The sequence below is a fragment of the Phacochoerus africanus genome, chromosome 3, assembly GCF_016906955.1.
Source record: "Phacochoerus africanus isolate WHEZ1 chromosome 3, ROS_Pafr_v1, whole genome shotgun sequence".
NCBI classification, from domain to species: Eukaryota; Metazoa; Chordata; class Mammalia; order Artiodactyla; family Suidae; genus Phacochoerus; species Phacochoerus africanus.
The window spans coordinates 73411158-73422540 of NC_062546.1; the positions used below are offsets into that span (position 1 = coordinate 73411158).

The 11383-nt window shown below is 38.5% G+C and overlaps 1 pseudogene; it reads right to left on the reverse strand.

Moving 5' to 3' along the window:
* Positions 1 to 1955: 1955 nt before the first annotated feature.
* LOC125121924 (nischarin-like) lies at positions 1956 to 3465 on the reverse strand (annotated as a pseudogene).
* Positions 3466 to 11383: the final 7918 nt, after the last annotated feature.

Genomic DNA, 11383 nt, shown 5'->3' on the forward strand with positions numbered 1-11383 from the left:
AATGTAAGATGACAAAATAATACACCTACTATATTCTACAATTTCACTTCCAGTATTCCCAATCTTTCCTTCTAAATACATAATTCTATTCCTGTGCCCATAGATCCAATTCCACATGCAACTAAACCACAGGTACCCTGTTTCCAAAGAGAGATAATCACAAATCCACCCAAGTTGAAGTTTCCCTCTAAAAACAGGAACCTTAGGATATGTGCATTCTTCTTGCACTTTGTAAGTATCATTTCTCATTATTCTGGCAATTATGGCTAATAATAGAAATTAATCCAGAAACCCATTCTTACTCTGAAGTAGTTGAGTAAAACCATGATAATGACAATACAAATGCCAGTGAAATGAGAGCAATATGCCCTTGGTATAAAACATGCACATATAGTGCAAGACAAGAATAACAAAACTCATTTTTCTTGCTTGATGGAACTCTCTTGCCCATCATCTTCCATAATGATAATGATTCTCTTCCATTTGTTTTTTGGTTTTATGTATAGTCTGAAGTATCTCCTGTTATGAGTATAGAATAATATGGTTTTGAATAATTGCATATCAACAAATATGCTTCTTTTTCTGGTAGGAGAATGATACTGAGCTGTCTAATTGATTTTCTTTTGTAAAAAACAAACAAACAAACAAACAAACCCCAAGAAAACCTTATTCCTTTTATACGGAACCTTGTTAGATTTTTTTTTTTTCTACTTTTAGAATTTAGCAATTTGGCCAAAACATTTCTATGTGTGTGTGTTCATGTCCACATGCGTGCATGTGTACATGGCATGGGGAAATTCTTCTTCATCATTTCTTGAGTTATTTCTCTCCCCAACCACTCTTGTTTCCTTTTTCTTTAATTCCTATATTTCCTGGATATGTCTTACAAGTTCTTCGTCAGTCTCTTCGCATTTCTACATTTCAAAATTTCAGGATACTTATTTATTTATTTATTTTGACGTCCACTGCAGCTTTATTAAATCTGGAGACAATGTCTAAATGTCCAGGAGCAGGAAAGGGGAAGACTATAGTGAGCCACTCTGTGGCATGTCCCCAGGAGCAGGGACAGTGAGGAAGGGGGGGCTGAGGCCTGGGTCTGGCTTGTGCAGCTGCAGCCTTGGGGGCAGATGCCTCGTGTGGCGCCTGCAGATGGCTGGTCCACGCACACACTCACTCACCCCTCCACAAACAAACGCTGACTGAGAATCGGCGGGTTCCTGGCCTCTGGGACCAGCTGTGCCTCGCTGTCCCCAGAGCTGTGTCATGCGGTTCCCTTGCAGGCCCCCAAGTCTGCAGTGTGGGGCTGCTGGGCCCCTGGAGGGCTCTGATCCTGCAGCAGGAGATAGGGTCAGGGAAGTGTCTTCAAAGTGACACAACCTCCTTCCCTTTAACGTAAAAAAATAAAACCTAGATTTCTAGGTCAAGAGTGTTACGAAAGCAATCGGATGACTACTCCAGCACTAATGTCATCGTCTGTTCTCAGGAAGTCTCACTCCTGCCTCACAGTTAGAACCTTGGGGTGCTGCCCTGAGGCAGCCTCTCTGCCTTAACCCCGTGCTCCTCCCTTCTCAACCAGCCTTCCTCTCTTGGATGTGTTGGCTGTAGCGTACTTCAGACCACCTCTTAATCACATGCTCTGATGTTTGTCACATCCCTTGTTTTGGTAGCATAAGTAGTGCTGCAGTGAACTTTTCACTTCCCACTTCCCCTTATCTTCTGCTAAGATAAAATCTCCACCAGCGGGGTTATCAGGTCCAGGGGAGGGAATGTTTCTCTGGCTCTTGAAACATAGGGTCAAACTGTTTCCCCAAGACCTCACACCAAGTTCTCTGTCTCCAGGAGCCCAGGTGGGTGGCGTTCTTTCCTGTGCGTCCGAGCCTCGGCTCCACTCAGGATAGCACACCCTCCCCTTTTCCATGGGGGACAGTCAGTGATATTCATGGGACCCGCCTCAATCACTCGTGTCTGCAGCTGCTTTGATTGGAGAGAATGGGCTGGGGCAGGGAGGAAGAGGTGGGAGCTACGGTGGGGAGTAGAGCCACTGGGTCTGATGCAGGGGGCAGCAGAGAGCTTGGAATCCTCATTGACCTTCTTTTCAGTGTTGCTTAGTTTGTACTTGAACTCCTTGGCTTTCTGAATCGCTTTTAGCACTTCCAATGTATCCAACTCCTTCTCTGTGGTCACTGTATTGTCCAGAGAGACCTCAGAAGCCACTCTCCAAACTGAACCAGCACCTTGGTGTGGTGTCAGGGATGGTGCTTAGAGGATTGTTCAGCAGAGCCATGTGCTCCAGACACAGGAGGCTGCCAATGCTCCTGAACTCCTCCATCTGTTTAATTCTGTTGTTGCTGAGATCCAAGTTGACCAGAGTGTAGAGCTTGTGCAGGCCACGCAGAGCTTGTTGTAGGACAGGTCCAGGTGCACAAAGTTATACAGGTGCTGCAGATTATCCATGACCAACACGCCATTGTGACTCAGATCCAGGAACTCAATCTTTGGAATATGTGTCAAAAATTCATTGATCTCAGAGATGCTGTTGTGACTCAAGTCCAGAGTGGTCAGCATCTTCCATGTGGGGATGATGGCAGTCACAGGGCCCTCTAGGACTTCCTCTGCTGGCTCCCACTCATCATATTCTGAGGCTTCAGGAACAAGGACTTCCTTGATGGAGGTTGCCGAGACATGGATGCTCATTGTGGCTAAGGTGAGTTCTGATAAGACTAGCCCCTGGATGTGCTTGGCATCACAGTGACTTATCTTCAATTGATGAAGAGACTTGAATATTGACAGATCAAAAGGCAGGTGCTCCTCCTGAATTTTGGTGGTCCCAAAAGGTCCTCTGTGCCAGAAACTTTAAGGTATTTAAGGTGACAGGTGAAGTCCAGGATGTTCCCCAGGTCAGTCTTGGCATCCTCACTGGTGCACGTGGGCTTTTCCTGCTGCAGCTTCTCAGTGTCCTCATAGAGCTGCAGGGGGATGGCAAAGACCTCACCGGTCCCCAGGAGCAGTTCTGCTTTTTCAAAGAGCTCCTCAGCCAGTGCTGCAGTGATGCCATTAATCTCATAGAAGTGAAAATGCAAAAAGTAGGCCAGCACTCAGGGGGCCATGTCAGGGAAGGTGTGTCTGGAGGTAGACCTCCAGATCCTTCTTCTTTTCCACCAAGATCCTCAAGTTTTTCCCAATTACCTTTTTGGGCAGAAGCAGACTTTTATCAATCTTCTCTGCAACAAGCTTTTCATGTAGGTCATGGAAATCACTGTAGCAGTGCTTGACTGACCACTTATGACTGCCATCAGTGACCTTGGTGATGTAAACCGTTTACATCTTCACAAGCTTAAAGCCCATGACGCGCACCTCCTTGGCCGAATGGGCCTCCTGTTCTGCCTGAAGCTGTGCTGCCATGTTCCGGGCTGGGTTGCTGCCACTGCCCTGCGCAGGGCGCAGGGTATTTTTAGCAGTCACCATCTACTTTTTCAGTACGTCTAATATTTTTTTCAATTCAAAAATTATGTTTTCATACCTAAAAGCCTTCTTATGATCTAATTGCACTAATTTCAGTTGTTAACAGAAACAGAATGGTTTCAGAAAACTTTTAATTTCTGTTAACAGGTGTCACCAGTTTCTCCTTGATTCAATTTCATAGTTAGGTTTAAATTCAAATTCACTAGAAGAAACTACTGTTTGAATTGTTTTCCTGACTATTCTGTGCTATGTGCTAAATTTCCTTAAGTATATGTATATACTCGGGTTCATGTGCCTTCATGAGTCAAATCAAGCTATTGAGCTGTTTTGAGGATTACAAGTGGGAGGGGCTGCAATAGCTGCAGCTGAGCAGTGGTGATACACTACCTGCAATGTGTCCCTCTGCCAAATCTCCACCGATAACACTTCATACTTGATAGTTACCTTCATTAAAAAATGTGCTGTTCTCTGAAACCTAGACAAAGTATGTCCAGTGGTATGATGCTCCAGCATTTCTTCCAAGGCTAGAATACTCCAAGCACTACACACCTGTCCAGATGTCACCCTTCTTCCCAGCAGTCTATGGATTTCTGCAGATCAAGCTTTCTCCAAGAACCTGAGTTTAATTCTCAACCCATGGCTATCTACACTCTGCCTCCAGGCATCTTTCTGGCCAAGAGAAGATAAACTTTCTGTGTATAGCTTCTCTTTCTTTCCAGATCCCAGTTTGGGATGGAGTTTGAGGGAAGGAGGTCTGTTTCTCTGGCATTAAGCTTTCATATAGAGAAACTTCAGCTTGAGTTACTGTTTTGCCCCAGCTGCTTCTGAGTTTTCTGTATTTCAGGACTGATCATCTGTGAGAAAGTTGCGTTCTGTGTGGCTCACTCATGTAATCAGCTTATCAGAACAAAGTTTAGTTCAAAAAATGTAAAAGCCTATGTTTTTATTGTGGGGAGGTATATTTGATACAGTGCAGGGGTTAGGAGCCCACTGCCTCTACACTTCAAACCAGCTTTGAACAGTAATAGAGCTATCCTGAACTTGAAGTTTAGCTAGGGGTACGCTTAGTTATTTCCGGTATGCTTAGTTATTTCCTCATTCCTAAGTACCCAACAAAGCCTGAGAATTTGATAATCTATTTAGTAGTTCTTCATGTAAGAGTTACATGATTGGAATTGAGGGTTGGATGGCCAGAATATCCATTCAGGCATCATTTCCCCAGAATTTCTTTTGTGTTATTACATTTTTACTTGATGTTTGTGGAATTTCAGCTCTTTCTCTAACAGTAACAATACATGATTTGTCCATTTTCCATGGATGTATTACACTGATGAATTCAACTACTTCCTTTGTTCATCACTGCATAGAGAGGTCGTTCTAGATGTACATTTCCAGATCTATCAGTTTTTCTTCTCCCAAGCCACCCTGTGTTCATTACAAAGGATCTATTGAAAATATAACCAGTGAAAATGTACCAACATCATGCCTCGTTTATCTACTTCGGAAATAGTTCCAGAAAAAAACCACATACCATTCTTCAGCACATTCTTGTAATTATAGATATTTACTCTGGCCCTAAAATGCTTTAACTTCAAACTGTGATTGAAAGCAACTTGTTCTTATACCATTGGGCTTATTCTTTATTTCAGAGTTTGTGTAAAGGCCTCTGAGTTATAGTTATATTGGCCATCAATTTCAAAAGAGGCCTCTCCAGAGTTTTTTACATGTAATATCCATACTACTCTTAAATAATGGTAATCATAGACAGTGTTACTGAGAGGTCTTGATTACTAAGTCACTACATGAAATTGTTTCAATATGCACTCTATACAGTGAGAATTTGATCTTACTTCTAAAATTCATTATTTACAGACTCTTTATTCTGGTAACTCACTTTGAATTCTTTGTTCAATTTCAATTCTTGGTGTTTTCCTTACTATTTAAAACATAGCTAAATGCTTCTGTAGATAAAATCATATTAAGCCTACATAAAAGGTTACAAAAAAAAAAGAAATTGTGTAGGGAAATAGAAAAATCCCGGCTATAGTTTGTATAATTCTGCTTCCTTAAAGGCCAGATTTGTTACAAACATTGTGAAATATTTCATGCAACTCTCATTAGAGGAAGAAAATGAGTTTTACAACTCAGAAAAATAAAACAGAAACATATAATCCCTTTGCATCAGTATTCAATATAATACTTTCTCTTAAAAGAAAAAAATTTACATTTAAAATACATAAACATCAAAGGCACCTGCTTTCTTCCCTGAAGAAATGTACTGCACTTTCTTCTAATCTGTGTTACAGTCTATTTTCTAGCTCCTGTTTGAAAACTACTTCAGTGTTATTATTTTAAAAATTAAACTATTATAATGTAGCTCAACAAATGATAGATCTTAAATTCAGTATTCAGTGTATAGTTCTCTACCAGCGAGGGAAATTAATTATTTTAAATCTCCAATGTCAGAACATATTCAGGGGGGAAAAAACAAAACAAAACAACACAGTTTGACTTTTAAAGTAGCATATTTCATTCTGCCCAGACAGTAATTCTCTGGTATTATTTGGACATCTCTTATGTTCATACTGTCAACAGACCATCAGTAAGAAACATGATTTTAAAGCTGTTTTAATATTTCAAAAATTTTTCAAAACCTTTTATTCTTTGATCCCTTTGCCTGTGCTGAGTGAATCACAACATTTCCAACTGCTTAAGAGCTGGTTGTCTGTTACTTCTGGCTCTGTCTTGATGAAATCTTCTTAAGTGAAATCTCACTATTTTCAGACTATGCCACTTTTAGTCTTTCTTCACTTTCTCTGCTTGATTGATTCCCACTTCTTACAGTACCTTACATATTTGTTTCCGAAATTCCCTCATCTTAAATCTTACTACAAAGTCCTACCAAAATAAAAAACCATTCCCTAAATATTTCAGTCCAAATGATTCCATATAACATTAATATTTAATTATTTTATTTAACCATTGGCTCTTATAATTTTCATTATTTAATAACTATTAGAATTTTAGAATATTGGAATAAATAATTTGTGGAAATGTTGAAATAAATATTGGGTCTCCAAGTTGGATCTTCTAAGGCAAGGCCTGTGTTATCTCTTTTGATGCCAGGCATGGACTAGTAGGAACACCATATATCAATGCTGACTGATTAATTGGTTGTTTCTTCTATTTGTCATGCTATCTGTCATTCCCATTCTACTCACTGCACCGGAGCTCACTAGGTTCATTGCTCCTATCCATCTTTAGAGCCACACCATATGGTAAGGCTGGGTGCACAGAGAATTTGTCCAGCATTGTATGGCTGGCACTGAAGGTTCTCATACTGAGTATTATGTCTAGGCATAGAATAAAATTATATAGCCACCAATATTTGCACAGAAACTCATGGAATTTTGGAAATAAGTGAAAGTCTCTTCTTCTTCCCATCTTAGGTTCTCTAGCTGGGGCCCTGTAATTTAGACTGGCCAAAAACAAGTTAACAAGGAAACAATGGGAAAAGAAGTTTAACGGGTACATCGTATATGCGACACATGGGAGTACCTGAAGGTAACTCAAAGATTTGGTTAAAATTTGTACTTATACAGCATTTTAACAAAGAAATAATGTATTTATAGATAAGTGGAGAGCACCTGAATGTGTAAGGTCAGGAAATTATAGAAATTGTGGAAGGGTAAACATACGAAAAACTAAAGGTAGAAAAAGTCTAATTAGTAAACATTGTGTAGATTCCTCTGATGCTGTCTCCAGGCTGTTAGAGTCTAAAGTTTTCTTTATTAACTTTTTTTAATTGAAGTAGAGTTTTTTTTAATTGAATATAGTTACAATATTATGTTAGTTTGAGGTGTAGAACGTAGTGATTTAGTATTTTTACAGATAATGCTCCATTAAAAGTTATTGCAAGATAATGTCTATACTTCCCCATGTTGTACAACATATCCTTGTTGCTTCTCTATTAAGGGGGGGGAGGGGCAAATTAGGGGTATGGGATTAAGAGATACCAACTACCGCTAGTGATTAAATTTTGTCCTTCCTATTAGAGAGGGGAGGAGAGACACCTTTGTTACTTTATGTCCTACTTTTAGAGAAATAGTGGGAGGGCAGATAACTTTTTTGTATCTAATTCTTCTCAATTGATTTCAGCTCAAAATAACTTTTATGCTAAAGTGGCATATTTGGGGGTGATACAGTCTGCCACCCTTCAGTGACTAAGTACTATGCCCTGAACATTTATAAGACAGAGTTTAAAGTATACAAGTTTCTAAGATTGGAATGATTCAAAGGTAGGAATTCAACATGTATAAGAGGCATATAGGCTTTTTTCTTTTTAGATTGATGCTATTCACAAAATCCTACAGGAGAAGTTTTAAAAATTCCTCTCTCTCTCTTTTCAGAACAATGCTATCCAAAGGACAAGACCACACATCCAGGGCACTCAAGTTAGAAAGGCAGAATGAAAGTTTCAAAAGTGATTGAAGGAATTAACAAGAGAATGTTAAGAACTCAACATATCTGGTAAGTAATGAGTCTTTAAGCAGGAGAGAGATACACAGGCAATAAATCCAAACAGACCATCAGACAAACTCTGGCTCATTGTTTCCACTCTTTTTTTTAACATGGGCAATTAAATGTTAAAACGTGTGGATGTTATAGGTCATTGCGTGTAAGTATTAGAGTAACATGTACTTGACTCATAACAGATATGTGTTCACCTATTTTCAACATATTCTTCCTTTCTCTTATATAATCCTTCCAGAAACACCTCAAAATTTTGCTGTAGAGTGTCCTGGTCTGACTTTCTGTTATGCAATACTAAATATCTATTATAATATTCAGAAAAGGAACAAGCATGAAAGCCACAGCCTATAAAGAATGCTCACTTAAACATAATTAAATCTTTCTTGATGTGCAATAAGTCCTACTGTGCTGAGATGTCAGATGCAATCGAAAAATAAATCTGAATTATGGTATTCAATAACTTCACTGAATTCTACAGTTTTAAAATGATCTCTTATTAGTTAGCAACATGTGAACTATTTCAGTCGGACTAATCTTTTAACTTTGCAAAAGTCCTTTTTTCCTTCTACAACACGCAACCTCCTCCAAATTCCACAGACACAGATGCTGTGTGGCTGCATTCTTTCTGTCCCTACTCTTTTTGGATGGCTTCTTCTTTTCTCTCAGCCTGTCTGTATCCTAACCATCCTTTGGAAGCTGAGGGTAAGGTGCCACTCACTTGACAATACTGATGCTTCTTTTCTCTAATTTCTTTTTATTGTTGTCAGTCAATTACATCAAACACAGTCAAGCAGATGTACATAGGACACACTCAGTCAACTTTATGATGATTTATTTCTCTGCAGATGGCATCATCAAAGCAGAGGCCATGCATATGAGCCAAAAATATGATATTTGTTATTCTGAGTCAGTTGGGCACTGCCCCTGTCAGAATCCTGCTACTTCATAGGCACTAAAAAATCACTATGGGGAGAAGTGGTTGAACATGATGCTAGCCTGAAATGTTAAAAACAGCTCCCAGAACACCACTATTTTCCTTTAAAATCTTTATGGAACCATTATCAGTGCCTTTTTAAACACAGTTATGGTGCTATTTATGTTTCTAACCAATACAATAATCTCTTGATTTATGGGCAAAGTAAAATATAAAGAAATAGTGAAATGGAAAAGGCTCTTTATAGGTATCTTCCTTCATTCCCCTCTTTCTCCCACTTCCATTTCCCCAGTACTTCTATACTGCTTGCCTTTCCAATTATGTAGGAAACTTAGGTGACACCAATTTCAGTGCCCCACTTGTTCCAGAGATATTTGCAACTTGAAATATGAGACGGAAATGCCTAAAATGAATTAATGCATTAAGATTTGTGGAATTTGAAGCTTTTGGGGTAGGCCACTGAATAAGGTATGGAAACTTTAGAAATTTACATATATATGTGTGTGTGTGTGTATATATATGTAAGTTGTTATATATGTGTGTGTGTGTATACATATATATATAAAACCCCTTACTCTAATGGGTACAAGACTGATTCACAATGTAACTTTTTTTCTTTTTTTAAAGCAACAACTGATGCTGTATAATCTGGCCAAAAAATTTTACAGAGCAGAACAACAGAAGCCAGTAGTTCATTGTTCTTTTGGGTGTTGCTAGTTGTGCTACTAGCTTTAGGAGCTGCATCATGTGGAAGAGAGAATGTGGAATTTAAAGTCAGAACACACAGAATTCTTAGTGAGAAACTGCCCCTTTCTAGTTTGTAGCCTTTGGCAAAAGTCAACCTCTGTGAGTATCAGCTTCCTCATCTGTAATAATGTATCATGTCTCCCTTCCTCATAGGACTACTGTGAGGATTACATGAGATAATATTCATTAAGAATATTCCCATGGAAGGATCACTAGATGATCATGTCCTTGAAGTAGTATACACATAATAACATGATCAGGGAGTATTTCTTTCTTCATATTTCATCCATCTTTTAATGGATATAGAAGATGAGGAACTTCAGGCTGGATGGAAAGGGTTGTATCTGCAAAGAGCTTGCCTTCAAAATGTGAGTAATTTTTACCTGTAGTTTTCTTTGAGCCAAAGGAAGTGTGCTGTTTCGTTTTTAACAGTGTGAAGACCACTTTGAGACAGGGCGCTGGGATGCCACCACCCCAATACTAGGCTATATTTATAAGCCAATAGCAAAATGAGGGAAAGAGTAGGAAAAAAATACATACGCTTTTCACTATTTTTCTCAGTCTTTGGTGAATTGTGGCTTTCCCAAACCAACAAATTCCCCCAAATCCACTCATGACTTAAAATACACAAAATCATACAAGCAAACACACACTTATAATAACATAAATGTGAATATTGATAGGTGACAGGTAAATAGTGTTTCTAAGAACCATACACATCTCTGAGTGATTTATCACTTTTATCTTTTTGAATGTTAACTTAGAATTTCTATCAAAAGCAAACTTAAGTATTGTAAAATATTTTAAATTTAATCCAGTTAAAAAACATAATTTGTAACAGGTATGTGCATTTTTGATCATCGATATGTATAATCAAGGAATTCTCTGAATGAGTGATAACTATTACTGTATAAGGATTTTTTTTAACTTAAGAAAGGTGAAAAGAGACAAATCAGTGTGTAAAAGTTCTGACAAACTTTAGTAGATACACCGGAGTAATTTTTTTTTTTTTAAGCCATACCCACAGTGTATGGTAGTTTCCTGGGCCAGGGATTAAATCCAAGCCACACCTGCGACCTACACCACAGCTGAATCCTTAAACCACTGTGCAGGGCTGGGGTTTGAACTTGCACTGCCACTTAGACAGTGCCAGATCATTTATCCACTGTGCCAGAGCAGGAACTCCTGAAGTAATTTTAGAGAAGAAAAAAATAGATAATTAGGCCAAAATTAAACTTCAGTGCTAATACACTCAAAATCTTAGAGATGAATGAGTATAAGTGGAAAAGATAGAAAAGCAAAATACTATAGAAGTCATCAAATAGAAAGAAGGCTATTTCTAACCAGAGGCTAGAGAGAAGCAAACTACAATAAATATGGAAGAACATATGTAGAAATGTATTTAAAAACTGCAAATTTTACAACAGAAAATATAAAGGACAATAGATAAATACAAAAATAACTAAATTAATATTGATTAGTAGTTATTACAGTCAGATAGATTTGAATATCTTATGCCAAGGACAAAACACCCTGCAAATTTTTCCTACAATCTTATTTATTCCATTTTCTGTTCTGGAAGTATGTCCCATTTGTCAAAATGACGATGCTATTACATAACTGTATTTTTGAGTGTGTGTGTCTTTTTAGGGCTGCACCCAGAGCTTATGGAAGTTCCCAGGCCATGGGTTGAATTGGAGCTGCAGC